General features: G+C 40.5%; 1 long non-coding RNA gene across 1 annotated transcript; it reads right to left on the bottom strand.

The window, feature by feature from the left end:
• Nucleotides 1-475: 475 nt before the first annotated feature.
• On the bottom strand, nt 476-20,924 carry LOC147800009 (uncharacterized). The gene is made up of 2 exons (XR_015424444.1): nt 20,838-20,924; nt 476-10,937 (listed from the first exon to the last, which is right to left on the bottom strand). It is a non-coding gene; the product is annotated as an uncharacterized LOC147800009 (long non-coding RNA).
• Between the last annotated feature and the right edge of the window lie 323 nt (nt 20,925-21,247).

Raw genomic sequence — 21,247 nt, 5'->3', positions numbered from 1 at the left:
GCAGAAATTAGCTAAAACAGGCAGCAGGCGTGTTCGTTCAATTTGGTTTACTTATTGCTTGGAGGGGGGGCAGAGTTGAAGGAGTTTCTTTTCTCTAAATGCACACGACTGCACCACTGTTGAATGAGAGCGCCCTCAAGCTAGGTGGAGTGTGCATATTGAAAGTATCAGGTAAAGTGAAAGAGCGCCCTCAATAAACTTGGTTTTTTGGTGCAGCGTGCAAGTTAGTTCAAATGCCAGTTGAAGGACTGTTGGGTGAAAGGGCGCCCTCAATCTCATGTTACAGTTTTTTCTGCGCATGTACTGAACTGCTGTTGATGAGAGCGCCCTCAAGCTAGGTGGAGTGTGCATGTTGAAAGTAATCATGTAAAGTGGAAGAGCGCCCTCAATGCACTTGGTTTTTTGGTGCAGTGTGCAAATTATTTCAAATGCCAGTAGTTGAAGGACTCTTGGATGAAAGGGCGCCCTCAATCTATTTTGAAATCAAAATTTTTTATTTGAACTTGAACTTGACTTTGAACTTGGTCTTGAACTTGACATTGAACTTGAAAAGAGCGACCAAAAAAAAGCACCCTAGCGCATACAAGTCCCCCCTGGTGTGGGCCACGTGTTCCCCGCCCACAGACGCCAACAGGTCCAGTGAGTTGCCCACTGCATTAACTCGCAATCAGTTGTTCTTGATGTATACGAACTCTCCTGATCAAAAATGCCTAAGTTGACTGCAACATAACAAGGATCGCATTAACTCCAACAACTAGTTTACTTTCTACGTAGTAGATGTATATGTATTTCTACAACTCCAAAACGATTGCAAATAATGGTACAATCTCACACCTATGTGCAACTGCATCACTTGGGTATTTTCAGAATGTTCCCAGTTGCATTGCAGAATTTGATCTAAATGAAATAAAACATTTACAACATGGCTACGTTCTGCTGGTTTTCCCAAATGTTTTGAATATCTGCTAGACTTTACGGCAGTAATGATGGTCCTGAACTTGTGACAAACTTCTCAAGTTAAACTCCTGAAACCAAGCCATTTGTTTCACCTACATGTTTCATAACTTTCCAGAGTTTTCTCTGTCTCGGTAACTAAATTACTTTTCAAAATGAAATGTGTGACCTCATCTGCTGCTGATCATTTTTACAAGCCGCAGTTTCAAGGCCAAATGACGGCAAAAATTTGTTGCGAGTTTTTCAAGAATGTTTTTGGGGGGTAGACAGTGATAAAATGTATCAGATATAAAGACCTATAAAGGGAAAAAAATTAGTACTTCTCAAAAGCCAAAAAACTTTGGTTGGGAAGTAATTTTTTATTTCATACACTGCTGTTCATATAAAGCACTGCCTTTTTGATGTCTGAAGTATATAAATTTGAGAAGTTCTGATTTGAAAACAATTCACCGACTAGTCAAAAGGCGCACAAAATTGAGCCATTACAAAATCCTTTTCATTGTCTCAAGCAAGGCATTTAGTTTTCGGGGTTTTTGTAGAGCATCTTCATCAGGTTGTCAAGATTTCTGAATTTTCCAAAACTGCACAAGGAAATAAGCCTTGTTAAATAACGATTCTATTTTTTCATCTGAGTTTGCACTTGTAGTTGTTTCTTTTTGCACTGACCTGAGCCCTTTTTGATGTTCAAAAATACTGCTAAATGGTTATCAGGTTGCCGCAGCAGCCAACGTTTAATCATTTGGTGATCTTATGTGTGACACAAGCATTTTTTCAAACTTCCAAACAAATGGGCAGAGTTTTTTTCTTTACTCGGTAGCCAAACTCTTCTCTACTCAATGGAAGTGGTTTTTATTCTAAACATGTCCCAGTTTTTGTTGGGAATGTTCCAGTTTTACGGGTTTTTTTGTCAGATTGCAGAGCAATCAAAAGTTGTTTTTCCCTTGCCCAACTTTTTTCAGTTGAAGTCCCAATGTGCCCTCTTGAATATCCATGTTCCTCTGAGCCTTGATGGACGATGATGTAGCAATCTGCCTGTTGGTATCTGTAGAAACTATGGCATCTGATGACACGGGGTTAGCCTGTCCTGTACTCCATGCTAAATTTAATTGAAGTTTTCATCAATTCATGCACTTTACAATTACATCCTCATGTATTGCTCTCATAAACCCTTACAATCTCATGGCAGTTTGGTGTACACTGGTCTACCTAATCACAGATATTGCACATGCTCACATGCTAACCTAAACAGGGTCCAGAAAAATCCACAACTGCCGCCTCAGTAAGTCAAGAAATGGCTGTTTCATTGAAACTGTCAAGCGTGCACATGACCATGTATGAACAAGCCTTAAACTCACTCATTCAATCTCAATTTAGTTTCCAAATGAACAAGTGCACGTAACTTTGTCTGAGCACAAAGACCGAACATTTGGTGACAGAACTGCACCGATATTACAACTCTCAAGAGTCCACATTTTTGGCATTGGACCATTTTATAAAATGTAATCCATGCCTTTTCTGCATGTAGAGTCAAGTTTTTGTGCCCAAAGTAATGCCATATACAAATGGTGGTTCTTTTTAAAGTGAGTCATCAGTCTGTTCTGAGCCCTTTCAAATTCGGCTCTTCAGCCTGGATGGTGTTTATTTTTAGTTTCCTTGGCATGAAACAACTGAGACTACGCGAGTCGATAGCAATGACTGTATTCTCAAAGCTCCCAACTGGATTTGTGGAAACCCACTTTCAAGTAATAAAGACGGTACAGGTACAAAGAAAGTGGCGACGTATGCAAGAGGTACAGACCCTAGGGTTGGAAACTGAATTCCAGGCAAATACATGTACTTGTTGTCGTAATTATACCTTTTGAAGTTTCACTGTCTCAACGGTAGTTTACTGAGAAATGCACACATGTGGTTCTTCTTTTTTTGCATACCCAAATGCAAGTGATTTGTATTAACAAGGACCATGTGCAGAATCGAATACTCAGATGCTAAATTCACCAACTGCTAGTTTTGTTTTCTTTTTGACAACCAAGTCTATCTGTGTTATCAAGCATCAGCAACTGCGGATTTTCCCAGAGCCTGCTTAAGTTATTTAATTTGACAAATATCTACCGTAAATCGCCTTTCATTCCATGGAAAATTTATAAATCCTGAAAACACCCAAACATCCTCTGTAGAAAAAGGAAGATCCAAGCTAAACCAGAAAACTCAAAAGTCAGAAACATGCCCTAATTAATTTATAAAATTTGTGAAGCTCATCAAGACCACATTGATTTGTGGTACAATTTCTTATCGCAATGATATTGATGTTTACTCTTCTCGAAACATACGTATTTCAGCCATTAAAATTCAAGACAAAAATCCTGTGTGAACGAACACAACGTAATACATTCCTAGAACTACTGCACAGAGAGTAATGCCATATGTTATGTGACCTAATATTTTCTATCTAAAGAGTTGTTCAAAATGAAGACGGTGTTTTCACTCGTGTCTCCTGCAAAACTGATTCCTTCATTCTTACAACAGTTGGTAGCATTTTTTCCTGGTAATGAACTAAATGTACCCTACTTTGTACAAAGTGCCTACATTGCACAAAGCCTTCTATGTTCAAGACATTTTTTCATTGGAGGCCAGACTAGCGCCAGGATGGCAACAACTCATGTGCAACTTAAATTTGCAGTTATTTTGATTGCTAAACATACCATACACAGATTTCCAGTCTGCCAAGCTACGTGTTTCTATCGTTTGTAAGGTTAACTTTTAAAGCTAGAAAATTTGCAAATTCTTTTTTTTAAGTTGTCCTTTAAACATGTTGACAAATTATTTGGTGAGACAACCCCCCCCCGCAGAATAAATCTGTGCACTTTGCAAATTACAAGTGTTCGTAAATTTTTCTATTCTGCATTCACTCCCTGGTGATTTATTAAGATGCTTGCAATTTTGTTTTACATGTATATACGCAAGGTGTAAATAATGACAACTGCTAGTTGGATTAGGACACACTGGACGTGTCCAAATTAAATATGCTGACCTTCGTTGAATAGCGGGAAAGAATCTAGGTATTTCTTGCCTAATAATAAACTAAACTAATTCGCAAAGTTATGAAGTAATGCACGTGTATATTGTACACCTCGATTTATATCCTAACCTCAAGATTACCAAGTCATTGAAATCCTATTAATTATAAATAGTCTTCCGTACCCAACAGCGGATGATTAGGTGTTTGGACATCTGATATGCCAGGTGTTTGATTTGATGCATGGAGCGTGATAGTCTTCAGTCCAAGGCAATACCAAGTAGCATGCTTTATATTATCATTCTAGCATTCCACCATCCCCATACATGTAGTTCTTCAGCGTTATTCCAAATTGTTGCTATTAGGATGGTGATATCAAAGGGGCGGAGTGATGTCATGGCTTATAAATATTTTGGGATTGACAAAATTACACTGAAGTGCATGCATGACTGACGGACCATCTATAAATCTGTCAGTAACTCTCAAAACGTTTTTGGATTTCAAATGCAGACAGAATTTTTATACGCCTGTGCTGTCGGAACTTATACGTATGTATTTTGGCTCTGGGTATTAGTTAACATGTCATCTGGACTGCTTCTGTGTATAATCTCTTCTGATAACAAAACACTGGAACACCTTTTGGTGGTGTCAGATGAAAAAATACTTTCTACTTTGCAGACAGTGCGAGATTCGAGTAAGTCTTCTTTAGTTTTTATAGGACATAAGACTTCTCAGTTTTCACCCTGTTGTGGGTGGAAGATTATGCCCCATAACAGGTTCAGATCTTCCCACTGCACCAGGGCACAAGAGGATCTACTGCTTCAAGAACCACAGGGCAATGTAACAGCAGCAACAGGAATGTATTTAGGCTATCCTTGGTGACTGACGGAGGACTATTAAATTGAGAAGGAACTTGCACTAACTGAGCAAAGACATGGTTGAAGGTTGTTTTTCCTTCTGTTTTGGATTCATTCAACTACTTGGAACACGGAGAAATGTTGAGAAACTTCAAAGCAAGTTGAGGGAGAGTAGCATTGTTAATTTAAGCAAAATGTATGCTCACTTTAATATAGAACTTAACTGGGGAGCACTTAACTTGATCAAGGCATTGACTAGGCCGTGTCTGTGTATTCACTTTTACAGCTTAGAATTACACTGGCATAGTGACAGAGTTGCAAGAGAATACAAGAGTGGCTGTCCAACAGGATGGAGTTGACAGAGAGCTGCGGTTCTCAATAGTGGTTTCGATCATTAAAACAACGGATAATAAAACTTTGGATTCTGCACTTTACATTTCAAAATGTCTTTTCCTTCCTCCATGGTTTCAGCACGGTGCACCCAGGCCTGCTCTTCCTGTGCTGCTTCCGTCAATTTTTGCTCTTGTTATGAAAGAGCACGACTTGAAAGGTCTGGATTCTGAGAATCCATTTGGAACAAGACCACGAAGCAGGCGCTCCATCCATAAAATGACAACTTTGAGAGTCAAGACAGCGGTAATTCTACTTCGCCAGCCAATAATGGAAGTCTCAAAATCCCAGTCTCTGACAAGAGGCTTGCGTGCCTCTGGCTACCAGAAAAAAAGGCTTCAGACATTGCTGATGATGGTAGCGCTTGCAAGAGTTGGACTGTAATGCCTCTAGGTGTCTTTCAAAATGAGAGCAGCTTGTGGGCTCAACCTGGGTATAGCCGCTTCATAAACTATATGTGGACTGGGTAGCTGAACTTGACCAAATGAATGCTGTAATTATTCATGTACATTATACACATGTACATATAGCTGCCACATTTCTGTTGACATGTTTTGAATGTTCGCACGGAGGCAAAAGTGGCTATATAAGGTCACCAATTCCTGCCAATTATTCGGCACTGGTTTTCATACCTTGTCAATGCCTTGATCAAGTGTGCTGGTATTGCCGTAGACTGAAGACTATCTGTGCAATACTGTGTTTGTCTATGCAGCCAGTGTACCACTCCTAGCCATGAGATGTACCTTGGGTTTATCAAGCAACACATGAGGATGTCTACACAGTGCATGAATTAATTCTACAAACTTCAATTAAACTTACCATGGACCTTGTAGCCAGGACTGGCCCCCCATGCCCGATGCCACAGTTTCTGTGAAGGATACCAACAGGTAGATTGCCACTTCATCCCCAGTGCCATTCACTCCTCATTGTGGGAGAAGGGAAATGCATTTGTCCCTTTCTTGTTGCCTGATTTTTTTCTGCTTCCATTTTCCCCTGATTTCTCAAGGGCATTTTTAATGGGATCTGTGCAAAGTGTGTAGATCTTTTAGTCTGCTAGTGAGGCATAAAGTTATTGTACGCACAAATATGGGGGATTTTAAAAATGTGCACTGAAGGGAACAGTGAATTGAACAGTTAGAAATCACTGTCTTTAGATAAACTTTGCCATAGACACACGGCATTAACCCTAACCCCCTAGGGACCATTGAAATACTGCGTAACTGTGTTGGGTTCACCATGATTAGGGTTAAGGTTCCAATTTCACTTTCACATGGTCATTTTGAATTAGTTACAAGCAGAAATAACGTACATGTATTGTTTTTGTGTTTGATCATACGACATGCCTCACTTTGTCCATAGGCCACGATGTGGCAGGATAAAAGGATTTGAAGGACATTTAAATTTTGAGTATTCTCCAAAATTCCTGCTTTTTGAAAATCCAAAGTCAACAAAAATTGGGCAACAAATGTGCACCCCCCCTCCCATCATCAGAGTGAATGGCCTGGGTACATCATCCATCAAGCAATCCAGCAACATGCTTCTTCCTCTCTGGCACACCAGGACTTTTCAAGGGCAATTTTGAGAGTTTGGCTCCTGTGCTTTCCCCAGCTGCTTGATGCCTGTTCTGTCTCTCGCTGTGTAAATGGGCTCCTGCAGATATTTCATGTAGCTACATGTATTTAATGGAATGAATCGCTGAATAGATCACATGTGAATTTTCTCCAAATTTTACAGTGCCAAGACTGAGCTCATGAAAGGGTTGTTAGGCTCATTTTCTTCAGTGAAGGTATTTGCAGTTTATAAAGATGATCTGAATTTCATCTTTCTAGTACTTCAGGAATCAGCTCACTTTTGAATTATTTAAAGACATTGTTAGTGCACTAGCGAAAAGCTCTTTTAGTTGAACTTGATGGAATTTTTGGAATATAGACTACAACTTCTTTCAGTTGTTCAGAATTTTTACAAGGCAGAGGAATTCTGTTTTCCTTTCACAAGTTTTCCAAAGTACTTCACGAACAATATTGAGATGCAGCTTATCACTTTTATAAAGTTTTAAATGGCAGTCTAAAGAGGTGAACTTCTTTTGTCAGAACGAACACTGCATGGTGACACAACAAATGGCATGGAAGTTTCAGAGTTAACACAATGGAAGTTAATCACAAATGGGACCAAGAAAACTACCTAAAATCCGCAAACATTCAAAGCATCCGAGAGAACCAACAAAAAGTAACCACTCGTAAATGCTCCATTCAGTTAGATCAAAAACCACAACGTACAGGAACCTCTGAAATACCAAGCAAGCAATTTCACAGTAAGTGCAAGAAGTGTTCCTTATTCACAATGCTTGGAGTGTGGAATACACACATCTGCTTCGTAGAAAGATAAACTGATTGTCAAAGTTAACAGGATCCTTACCATGTTGCTGCCAACCCCAGCATTTAATGATCTGAGAGTTGTAACACATCTTGAACAAACCGATCACAAGTTATGCAGCAGGGCAACTCACCGGAACCTGTCGGCGCCTGTGGACGGGGAACACGCAGCCCACACCAGGGGGGACTTGTATGCGCTAGGGTGCTTCGAGAGATTTTGAGAGTGCCTGTTGGTTAAGGACAATTGATAAATTGATGTTAAAATGGGCTTCAAGATGTATAATCAGTACTGGCGTAAATATATTAACAAAAACAGTTCAATTGAAACACCTTAAAGTTCCAAATAAGAAAAGTGATAAAGTGGATATGCTGTGCAACTTGGTGTAACGGATCACAGAGATTCAGATTCTATCTATGGCTGTACAAGTGATAATGTAGATTTCCTGACTTTGCCAAATTGATCAATTACATGTGATTCTGAGCTCCAGATGTCAAATACAGTAGGTATGGCTGTACAAGTGATACTGTAGACTCAAAGTTGCTGAAGTCTACCAAATTGATGCTGTCCAAAGTTATTCCTGAGAATTTCTTGTCTTCTAATTTACTCAGCATACCACATAGTTGCCATGACGACAAATTATCTGAATAAATTGATAATGACTTACAAACTTTGCAGAGACATTGGTTGCTGGGCCAAGAAGTGATGATTGGTTTTTCATTAGTAAACATTTGAGAGAAAAGCCGAATGCACCAGACATGGAAAGATCTAGCATCCCTGGAATTACTTTAAAATAATATGCCAGTACTGATTATACCAAGAAGGCTGGGTACTAGACTGGTCAATTGTGTATTGTAGTAGCTTAACTTTGTCATCTTTCAATGACTGCAGTGTCCACAAGACATTTTAGCAATACACTGTATCGCGTCTTTCACTACATGTAGGTCGAGTGAAAAGACCAGACATTTTGGAGTGTTTGAGTTTGAAATACTTCACTTCACTGATGGAACTGAGCAGGTTGTGAAACAAACTACAAAATTGGACTTTGATTTGGATATATAGGACCAAAATTAAGTGAGCTTTTTTGTTTTTTCAGTGATGTGCATATGGAAGGTGCTTTTTGCTTACGAAGCGCATGCATATCCAATCCAGTACCCAGCACGCAACAGGCATTGCTCAACAATCTTTATCCTGCTGGCATTAACATCACCAGTCCTCACAGAAATACTCTTGGATTTTTCAATTTCCAGTTTTAAAGAATCTTTGGAAGTCCTGTTTTAAAGTTTACATCTAACTATTTTGAAAATGTTGAACAGGAGGACTGAGGTAAAGTGCATGGATTACTTCAGAAATCCATGTCACCGGTTTCGATTTTGCTCATCCCAAAAAGCAGGTTTTTGACTTTTCGTGTCATCAAGAACTTTTAAAAACTTTCTTTACTGCAATTCCTGTTTGCATCCAAGTCTGACAGACATTATTCTGTGAGGCCTGGTTCTGTCTTGCCGTTTTCCATATTTCATCAAACAGTTCAGAGTTCATTTGAATGTCCATCAGGACGCATCGTTCATTGTTCCTGTATTGTTGTTATCGTAACACTGAACAATCTCTTCTAGCTCAAGACCACTAGGATGTTTCATCCCCGGGAAATCTACAACATGTTCAGTGAATGTCATAGGAGTTCATGGTAAATCTGCAAGGGGGAGGGGCACAGTGCATCCCTCAACAGTCACAGGTACAATTCACACACAGCTCCAAGAGGCAAGCAGGCTCCCACGAGACCAGAGGGGCACAGTGCATCCCTCAACAGTCACAGGTACAATTCACACACAGCTCCAAGAGGCAAGCAGGCTCCCACGAGACCAGAGGGGCACAGTGCATCCCTCAACAGTCACAGGTACAATTCACACACAGCTCCAAGAGGCAAGCAGGCTCCCACGAGACCGAACTAGACAAATATTGGTGACAGCAGGTGACTGGATGGATTCCAACATGAGTCAGGTGTGGATGGGCTGACAGTAGTGGACATGTACATACATGTACTGCAGTCGTTCAGCAATTCTATATGGGAAGTCTCATGCCATGATTGCCAGATGGCTCAAGGTGGTCAGGTGTAACCCGCTGATGAACATTTACACGTTTCCGGTGATGTACATGTACATATGTCACCATGTATGTACATGTACTATTAGTACTTCTCCACAAATCATGGATTGCAAAACTCAAGTCATTTCAGTAGTGGGATAATCCGTTGCTCGTGTAGACAGACTTTCATGTGGGATACAGCAGTGACGTTCCATGACTCCTGAACGCAGATAATTAAGACCAATCCTTGTAATCAGTGCCATGCTGAAGATCAGGGATCCACTAGTTGATGCACACTTGAAGACAATTGCAGTGATGTCAATATCCATGGTACACACATGTACATGTACCAGAACATTTACACATATGCCCTGTGACTGGAAATCGTGGCTCAGGGTCAAGTTTGAATCAGGGCATCCATCGACCATTCCAAACTGATGTGGCTAGCAGTAACATGTACACATATGTGCATCCTGTGACTTGCTATGCTGACATATGTACATGTAGCTGGATGACTGGTATCCTGCAGGGTGGATGCGGACTTGAGGGGAGATTGCTACATGTAGGCTTGATCCACAGCTGATGATGTGGTGGATACCAGTGATGTCCTGCCACTAGTTATGCCAGCCATATACCGGTGACAGACAGGCAGTCGCATTGCTCAGTATCCATCTGACGTTGATCAGCTCTTCCATATCTTACAGGTCCATGTTCACATGTGGCAGTTTTGAGCCAGCGATGATGGTAACTCCTCACCGTACTAGGCACAGTAAATACGAGTTTCTTGAGTGCTTGATACTGCAGGCGCTGTCAGCTATAAGTCTCAGCCAGCCTGTGTTGTTGCAATGTGGACATCTCCATTTGCTGTGACAGTATAGAACCTCCCTCTAGCCAATGTCAAGCACAGTTGACAATGTCACTGAAGCTGTACAGTGTACATGTTCTTGTTTCATCACAACTGCAACAAAGAACTCTCTCCTGTCAGTAGTGGCACCAACAAGTAGACTGTGACAGGGCAGTCCAGGATCATGAAATCTCTCCTGTCAGAGGTGGCACCAAGTGGATTGTGGCAGGGCAGTCCAGGATCATGAACTCTCTCCTGTCAGAGGTGGCACCAAGTGGATTGTGGCAGGGCAGTCCAAGATCATGAAATCTCTCCTGTCAGAGGTGGCACCAAGTGGATTGTGGCAGGGCAGTCCAAGATCATGAAATCTCTCCTGTCAGAGGTGGCACCAAGTGGATTGTGGCAGGGCAGTCCAGGATTATGAAATCTGTAGGCATACAAAATAAAAACACAATGAAAACCAGCGCACACAATTACAATGCTCAAGCATTTTACATATAAATATTTTACATACAGCCGCGAGAGCTCGCTGAGTACTTTATGAGGCACGGGTCTTAAAGAAGCGCATGTCAATTGTCTCAGATGGATTCCATCCTGCGAATGACTTATTTCAGCGGATGAGATCAGATAAACGTTACACATCAATTCACACAGATTCGACTCGAACTTTGAACAGTTTTTATCCAAGTGCAGTTCACTTTAATATTGAAAGTACATGTACAGGTGCAATCGAAGTCCTAATCAGTGACCCATCAGATTTTATTGTTATCTTAATCCCATTTTATCTAATAATCCATTGTTATTTTACCTGATATGCTGTCTGAAATTATTTGTTGTAATTCTAGAGCGAATTTTTGTAGTGTCGTTTATTATTGTTTTGTACATATATTTTGATTATCAAGTTTTTAACGCTCCCAAAACCACAACGAATTTCAAAGTATTTCAATAAACATATATATTAAATAAATGAAATGAAAAATGAAATGAGTCTTGCCGCGATCAGACGTGTTACACTGGATGCTCGAGAGCGCGCGAACAATTTTGAATCTTCTTCACCCAGTGACTGTTCTGGCCTTTACTCTGCGTTTTTTTGCATGACTTTTGCCAACTTCGTTTCATCAGTAAGCAATATCTCTTGACCAGGAGGTCTTAAATATATTGTCCTTTTTTAGGCCTAGATGCCTTATGGAAGACGAAACGGAATCAGACTCCTCTTGGAACCAACCAGCACAATCTAATCAATACTCCCAATCCAACCCTTTCCATAATGAGAACCAACACAGATCAACACTAGACAGATTAATCAGTCAGGCTGAAGATGAATCTCAACCTCAAACTAAACATGCTGAAAGCTGTAAACGACCAAAACACGTATCATACAGTGATGTCTACACAGACTCAGACAGCGATCCCCGTCAAAACTCCCGACCTAAACGTTGGTTCACCCAGAGCCAAGATACTAAACGTCAACCAACTCTAGCCATCATCAACTCTCCAGATGTCAAACTAGCTAAGGTTAACCCTGATCAAAATAGGCAAAGCTCTGAATAGTCTCGGCGGCAATTTCGTAAAAAGTGTCTCCAAGAATAACCAAGGGGCATTACATTCAGATGCCATACTTCAGCACAGGCAAGAAACTAAAAACCATGTCAATTAGATCAATGGGCCATATAACCACTGAATACACAAAATCAGAAACACAAAGTAAGAGAGTTGTCACTGGAATACCAACCGGTATTGATGAAAAAGAGATTCTGGAGGCCTGCAAGAAAAATGGAGTCTTGGAAGTTAAACGCCTGATGGGTAGAAAAGACGGCCAAGTAGAGAAAAGCCTCTCTGTCTGCCTAACTTTCAAAACACCCACCCTTCCTGACACTTTCCAACTGGACGATGAAAACTTCCGGATGTGTAAGATACATGTATGGAGGATCTCATTGTATGAGCAATGCCAACAAAAAGACCAGGTAGAGATTGCTGCAGATGTGGGGAACAACACTTATCAGCTTACGAGGGATGTAACACTATCAAACAGGAAAAGCGAATCCAAAATATCAGAGTTTCCTGTAACATATCATATGCTGACACAGCAAGAGCCATCAAGACAGACATCTCAATAAGTCCCAATGTAGCTACTCAACCATCGACACCTGCAAAGCAACCAAGAGGGACTCCCGAGAAGAGATCAATAATTCTAATCTATCCCAAACCACACCACCTGCCAAACAACGAAAAGATGCCACTACCCAAACTGAACAAATGACATTCACACAAACGGACCTCCCACATCAATGCCTCTGCAGTGAGCTTAACATCTTAGAGCTACTCACTGGAGTGATGCCAATCTGGGACACTATCAAAGGCAAAGATGAAAGAGCAGCTGAAACTAAATCTTTAATTGATCACCTCCGCCCTGGACCCGAGGAATCTGGAAAGCATACAGAAAAACATGGAAGACAAAGAACTACATCGCAGTCACCAACCAGTGCAAGCAAAAGGGATACGCTGAAATCGCACCCAATGAACACGGGAACACAAACTACCACCACCCAGCAAAGTGCAAACCAATCCCCAAAGAGATCCGAATAAATCAATATGAATATTCATCTTCTTATGACAGACTTATGTATTTATTTTACAATGGAATGCACAATCCTTCATAGCCCATCAAAAGGAACTTCAAGAAGCCATTCATTCTTGGTCCACAAAAACAGATATCATTGGCATCCAAGAAACACGATAAAATGAAGACAAGAATTTTAGATTACCTTGTTATGACATCTACCGACATGATAGAAACAACACTAACAAGAAAAGTGGTGGTGGATGTGCTCTTTTGATAAAGTGTGGTATTGCGTTTAAATACATGTTTACAAAACAGGTTCAAGCACCCCAGTAGAATTCCAAATGGGCGAAATCTATGACGACTGCAATAACAAAATCAGAATACAACCCCCCGTACACTGTATAACCCATGCTCTCAACTAGATCTTCATTGACTTCACCAGATCATTGAAAATTCAAATAAGCCATGCACAACTTGTGGTGAGTTCAATGGCCATAACCCACAGTGGGGCAGCTCTAAACTTGACCATAATGGAAAAATTAGTGATGATATCATTTCCAACAGCAATCTGGTTTGTCTTAACACTGGTGAAGGCACTGGAGTTCCTCTCATAGCCCTGTCTCTTGCACTGATATCACTCGGGCTTCCCCTTGTATAGCCTCCAAAAGTCTCTGGGCGGTGCTAAACGACACATGAGCAAGTGACCACTTCCCAATGACCATAAATACACACCACTGTATTTATAAAACAGCTTATAAATCAGCACCTAGATGGTCCCTACGGAAAACTGATTGGAGTCAATTTGAGGAAGAATGCAACCACCTCGTAACTACACCAGATACACTGTAACACTACTAATATTGATGACACATGACAAATTCATTCCAGAACTTGATCAAGTAATGACTCTTTCCATACCTAAAACTAACCCAAATCACACTAATAAACACCCCTCATCCAGGTGGAATGATGAACATCAGCAAGTTATTGAAAACAAAAAGGTGCCTTTGAAAAAATTCAGAAATACCAAACTTCTGTCTGACTTAATAAACTATAAAAAAGTTTGACCCATAGCCAAGAAAATCATTAAAGCTGCTAAAACAATGGACTGGGAAAAGCTCTGCAACAATCTGAATACTAAAACTAACACTAAAGTTATGCGGAACAAAATTAAACGGATCAACCTTATCCATTAAAAGCGTAGTATCCCGGTCCTTCAATACAATAGCAATGATACTATTACTGACGTGGATTAAGCTGAGGCACTTGCGGACAACTTTGCCTATTAAGTAGCACTAATAACTACAACCCTCTTTTATTAATACGAAACGAGAGGCTGAACACAATCTGAATTCAATTGATGACAATGACTGTGTCATTAATGATCCGTTTCACATCGACTAACTGAACCATGCTTTTGATGCTTTCAAATGCACGACACCCGGTAAAAACAATATTTACAACATGGTCATTAAACATTTTCCCTTGGAAATCAGAGAATTTGGCATGCTTCTCAATGTCCAAAACAGTGGAAAGATACAATCCTCGTTCCTCTTCTCAAACCAGGGAAAGATGCCACCAACCCTCCATCTTATCCTCCTATAACTCTCATCTCCACTCTGTCCCAATTAATGGAACGCATGGTTAACTCACACTCTTTTCTTACTGTTTGATTTTATACAGCGTCATGGATGAACAGTCTGTTTGCTGATGTTTATGAGTACTTTTTAGCGACCAGCATGGAGAGATTGTTAGGTTAATGCCGCTTTTGATACACTGGCATAGATGCCAGTGTTTACACAGATCGGAGCTTCCTAGAAAGAATGTGTGAAGTTCACTTCATTTTCAGGGTACAATACTTAACTAGGAAGTCGTCACTGGTCCCATGCAAGATCAGGAAGGTGGGATGGGTAACGCTTGTCAACACGTAACTCGCCCACGGGCCCATTAGGCTGGTGTCTCCCAGAGAGCGGGAGTTTTAAATCTCCGTGTCCGGAGCAAGGCGACGCAAGGGCTCGTCAGTGTATATTGTGGTTCTTGTTTTTTATTCACTAAATGATTTAATTTAATGTACACCGGTGGTAATATGCCGTCCCGTCCCACTTGTTTTTTTGTCTGTGTGGGGGGAAGCAGAGCATATTTTCTGTCCCTTTCTTCGCTCTTCATCAGTCACCTTTTCTGGCTCTTTTATTCATGTATTTCTTTATGACTAATGATGGCAAAGGGTCCTTGTCTGTGTCCTTGTCCCTCAAGCCAGTGCATGATGGGAGTATGCGGATTCCAGTTTGGGTTTCTCTGGTGTGGAATTCCATGCCTAGCCCACATTTCTTAATTTTGTTCCTCAAGGAATTCACATTGGGATTTGAATGTTCTCCACATCTAATTCTTTTTCTTCTTGTTTTTGTTTGGATAGTGGAGAGCGATAAATCCTCGACCGTTCTAGGTCATCCTTTATATTTGTGTGTCTTTTATAGGCAATAAGGGGTTTGGTTAGGAAGAGCGCACTAAGATATTCATTACGGTTGATTAATTCCCAGTTTTTGAGAAGGGCCTGTTTTAAAGATGAGTGTCGCACTTGCGGATAGTAGGGCAAGACAAAGACAAGTGGAGTCTCGTTTTCTTCTTTTTAGTCTGCCTGCTCAAGTTCTTGTGAGTTTCGCCTTGCTGAGGGAGCAGGGTCAGGTCTTTGTGGGAGTATCCACGTTTTATGTGTTTGTCCCTGAAGAACTCAACCTTCTCCTTAAAATCTTTAGAGTGTGTTTATATCTCGTAACTTCTCCCTTGATTAATCCACCAAATACTGACTTATAGTGGGCTGAATCTCGAGCAAGACACTGAAATGCATCCGTTTTCTTGGTAGCTACCCGAGTGTCCAGTTTCCCTTCTGTTCTAAATCGTTCGCCTTTGTATATGACGAGATCGAGGAAAGTTACTTGGTCGTGCAAAATCTCTAGCTCTGATGTAAACTTAAACGTAGCGTGAATTAAATTTTGGGCAGTAACAAGTTCACCGACTTTGTCTTCACTACCGATGAATATTATAAGGACATTGTCTCTGTATCTCGTGTAGCTCACAATTGAAGGGTTGCGAGGGAGAATGATTTCTTTCTCATATTTGGACAGGGTTTATGTCGCATATTTCCGGACTGCACTCGCTTCCCATAGCCACGCCAATTTTCTGTCTGAAGAACCTGCCATTGAATTCAAATATGTTCCTATGCATGGTAAGTTCTGACAGTGTGGGTGTGCTCTTGTTGATTTGGGTAAAGCATACAGTCTGTTATCGACCTCTTCAAGTGCATCGCAAACCGATCTAATTGCCTCATCTTGCAGGCAGTTCGTGTACATGGAAACAATGTCCAACATAGTAAGAAGGCTATCCTGCTTCAATGTCATTTGGTTCAGTTTATTCAGCACATGCGCAGAATCGCGTGTATATGTGCTTTGTTGTTTGACAGTTGGAAGCAAGAAGTAGTCTACATATTTAGAAATCGATTGAGTGGAACCTCCCACGGTCATACATGTACATGAAACTTCAGTTCAGAGATCGACGGCTACTTTTGTTTTCCACACCGCCCGTTGTGCAGCAGTCATTTTCCTAGTTCCTGATTTTTTCTAGTTCACAAGAGCCAAAAAAACAACTAAAATTCACGGCGCAATAGGTCACTCACTACGTGTGATTTTAAATATTTTCTTATATTGAATAGTCATTTCAACTTTTGTATCTAATATCTGCTTAATCAAAATGACTTTTTGAGTTTCCGTTGTTTGTTAATTGACCACAAACAAAGCTTTTTCCCCTACTTTCGGATGGTGCGGCATTACCACGCAAATTCGTGAGTCAAACTTTACATAATTTCTACTTTTTCATTCATTGGAACTCTCATTTTTGATCTTTTTTCTCCAAATTAAGAAATTTTTATTAGAAAAGCAATTTTTTACAATGGTTCTGGCTGAAAATGTATTTTTTGCATGGTTACTTTTCATTCGTGAACAAGTTTTTGTCTCGATCCGAAACTGATCCAAAACTAGGAAAGGTGTTGTCATCACTTTCGTCGATCCTACATGTATGAGTCCAAATATGAAAGCTTAGATTTTGAAAAAAAAAATTGATCAGGTTAGTTTTAGTAGCTTGAAAGCCAGGATTGCAGTTTTGGGAAACGTTGGTTTATGTAATGTGCATACAGTACATGTACAACTGGTACCCAAGAGAAAAGAAATGCACTTCTGTATCACTTGGCAGTGATGAGTCCGGACCCTATAAAGACTTCTGATTCTTTCAACGCCGTTTGAAGCAGAAACTGCAAAATAATTGGATATAATGGTGTGGGCATTGTTCAAGTTATGGAGGTATTTTTGTACATAAAAGCCTTAAACCGTGACGTATGTAGCACTGATCTAGACCGCATGTGACATGACCAGCGCTCGCTATTTGTTCACATGCATTCCGTGTGTACATGTTATGCAGCATCAGGGACATTTCTAGCAGTTACTGGTGTGTTGGTGGTTTGCAGCTCTCGTCTGTTCTGATTTTGTTTTCAGTTTCATATGCCCACAAAAAGACAATCTGCAAACTGACAGTAACAATTTCATTTGATAAAAAGGTAGGACAGATTAACCCCGACAGTTAGAACAGTGTGTCGCTTGCTTCCTATGTACAAAGAAGAGTCGTGTTTTGGGCACATGGTCCACTGGGGTCGCGCGTAATGCCATTTGTTATTGAAATTATGCTCTACATGCATTGCCACAAAACATTATGTCACCTGTCACCTTCAAATCATCTAAAATTAAGTCAGAATTTTCAAAAATTGAGATATTGGTATTTTTGAATTCAGCAGAAAACAAAGCTTTCCTGTGGTATAACACTTAGGGTAAAAGTACGGCGGGCAATGTGACATTCTGCAAGATTTGCATCTTTGTGTCTGACATTGTTTCAACATTTCTTACCAGGCAGGAATAATGCTATTGTGAAAATTGGTAAGAAAATCATGTTTTAAATGTCAGATCCTGCTAAAACTTTTGGGATTAAATAGAAGGGTTTCTCTTTCCAAATATTACTAAACCCGTGAATTGGCCTCCCCTTCAATTTTTGACTTTGAACTGTCATAATAGGAAACACAGGAGTGTAATTTTACGTTAATTTTGCCATGACAGGTCACGTACATGTATGTAAAGATGCCTGTGCAGTTTTCAAGATTTTTCTGAAAATTCAGAAAAGATCAACGCACTTTATGATCTGGCTGCATGAGTCCTATAACCAACCTCCACTTGTTTCTGCACATTTCTCAGTTTCATCGATTAAATGTTTCTGCAAATAGGCCCATCACTGATTCTAAGCATGTGTACATGGATCATGCTCATTGGAAAAAATCTAAACTATGCCTCAACTGTTACAGGTACCTCAGTTTGGTACAACCCCAGCAGTTGAATGGGAGAATTACAATCAGGATGCACTGAGGATTGACGTCCCTTAAGTAGTTGTACATTGCACTTGCAGTGATCAACAGGTGGAAAGTGTTCAAGTGAAAGTGCACATTCAAGTGTATTAGCTCCAGGCTTCAAGTATCAAGATGCACAGTTTATTATGCCACATTGTGGCATTGGTGCATTGGTGAATCATCACGCCTCTACTCAAACTTCAATCACAGTGCACGATAAACCAGACACTACATCTACATGGACAACCTGTATCAGGACAGTACAGTGTACATGTAAGTAATTTGTCACTTGCTTCATCCTTTGGACCACACATTAAGGGTGGAACTTTTACGTGTTTAAACAAAAAAGTTCCAAATCTGTTTACAGATTTTCCCAACATTTAAACAGAACCACCCCTTTTAGAAATTGACGTTTTGATTGACACAATTGTAAACAATGTCTGTTCCATACTGTTTCTTTCCCTTTCAGCATTCATGTGCGTTTAGTCTTGGTCAAGACGTTTGTCATTCGTCGCAGCACAGCGAGCACCTGCCACTCGAAATCAAGTCGAAGAGCGGCCTCCCGCGGTTTTAGAAATATGCAAATCAGCTAAACCGGGATGAACACCTTGGTGCAACCGTCGTCCGTGGGAAGCTGTATTGGACGCTGCTCATTATGCTAATGACAAGAATCGATGTTTTAAATACACTTTTTGATTGGTTCATTGCTACGTACATGTGGTCACTGCATGATTCAAGTCGGTCATTAGGTGAAAGGTTAACTGAACGCACATGTGGTGATATATGTACATGACTAGTCAACATTATTTCTTTTGTCGGCTGATCAGAGTAATCGAAGATCGAGTTTGCCTTTGCTTTGCTTTACTGATTGTGATTGATTTTTTTTTCAAATGACAAGCGCTACGGACTTTGTATCTGGTATCGGAGGAGCTTCGAGCAGAAAGGTGCAGCCTGAAAAATAACAGAATTCCCGTAGTCTGTTGACAAATTCACGAAAATGTTGTGACCCTGCAGAAAGTAAAACTAATTAAGGCTTGCTGCTGCTCGGCACGAAAATCACCCAACATTAATTTATCTGCAGCGGAATTCAAGCAACAAGACAACTCGTCATGCAGCAGTGGTCCGCCATTAATTTTATAGGTCATCATGCATGCCTGTTCACATTGATACATCAGGCATATGTACATGCATACTTAGTTGCGATTGGTCACTATGCACTCATCGCATGCATGCATCTACATGTATTCATATTCGCAAACGAGGTAATGGGCTACCAATCTAGCCCAAAAGTAAAGAAAAACATAAGCTTCCGTGGACGGTTGCACCAAGGCATTCGTCCTGGTTCAGCTGTTTGCTCTTTGCCTTGATTTCAAGAGGCAGGTGCGCACTGCCGTGCACTGTGCTGTGATGAAGGACGAACGCCTTGACCAAGGCTAATGTACTTTTTGAGGAAACAACTGGATTCTAAAATAACAAAGATTGCTTGTTGTAAATGGCCCAATATCAATCTACAGTTTACACTGGTTGGACCATGTGCATTGTTGAATTCTAATTACAGCTGTATGTATACATTGTATGAAAACACTGAGGTGGGCAGCAGTGGCCTCTGTAAAGTGTTGGCAAAATGTTTACACAGAATGAGAAAGTTTTTTAAACGTTTTCATATTAAACATGAATTTCCACCCTTAACACGTACACTGCAGACTCCTACTTGGGAAACATTTAATAAATTCTTTAAAGTTGATAAATTGTAATAAAGTATTACTGCCTCCGTTTACATACTGAACCAAACGTTTTTTCCAAAATTATTTTCTTATTTTTTGGTACCCCAAAACTGTCGCGTCTGTTTTCCACTACACTCCCTTGAGGAAGTGCGGCAGATGATGGACCCCACAGTTCTTGGGGTTATTTTTGGATGCATATTAAAAGAGTTCATTTTGCTCTTCTTCAGAAAAAAATTCAGAAAATCTGCAGCTAGCCAAAATAAAATTTCATCGGGTGAGCGAAATCAAGTATATCGAAACTGAATATTGGGATTTTGATGAAATTTCACTTTTAATGGAATCTGAGGTAGAAAAAAAATAGGCTCAGGCGAGAACTCAAAGTGCGCCATGTTACTGTACTATTATTTAACAATGTCAACACTTTGCAGGCCTACACCATGCTTGAGTGTACACCCGTGACTCCGGCCGGCCATTTTCAAGCTGAAATTGATCTTCGTATCAAGCAAATATTTGCCCCAGGAACTGCCTGTATCTGTCCTCATATTAATATTAAAAAGGCAAACAGTGCAGTCGCCTATCAGAACAAAAAATGGTGATAATTACCTGTATTTTGTGCCATAATTCGCGAAACAACGTTCACCCGTGCGCACTCAAGTGCTTTGTATCATGGCGCGGAAAACTTACGTGAGGGCGCCATTCCAGTTTTAAGAGAGCGCCATTCGAGTTTTTTAAGAAAACTGGAACGACAACCTTACTTGTGAGGATTGGCAAAACAAAATTCACTCCAAACCAATAGTGGATGAGAAAAAGATGTCTTTGTGAAGTATGAGTAGGGACTTGAGGGAAAGAGCGAAAACCCTTTTGCATTTGAATCATTATTTTGATATATTTGTTGCTATGCCACTGAGGAAGGGCAAGGGGGGTACTTCCCCTGAGAATGGAGGGACTCGGATAAAAATCACCCGCTTGCGTGAAATTACCACAGAACTGCCAACTTGTGATTGGTAGGTTTG

This window comes from Acanthaster planci, linkage group LG02 (assembly GCF_054643075.1).
Source record: "Acanthaster planci isolate LZ-2023a linkage group LG02, COTS_SCS, whole genome shotgun sequence".
NCBI lineage: Eukaryota > Metazoa > Echinodermata > Asteroidea > Valvatida > Acanthasteridae > Acanthaster > Acanthaster planci.
This window is presented reverse-complemented; position numbering and strand designations above follow the sequence as displayed.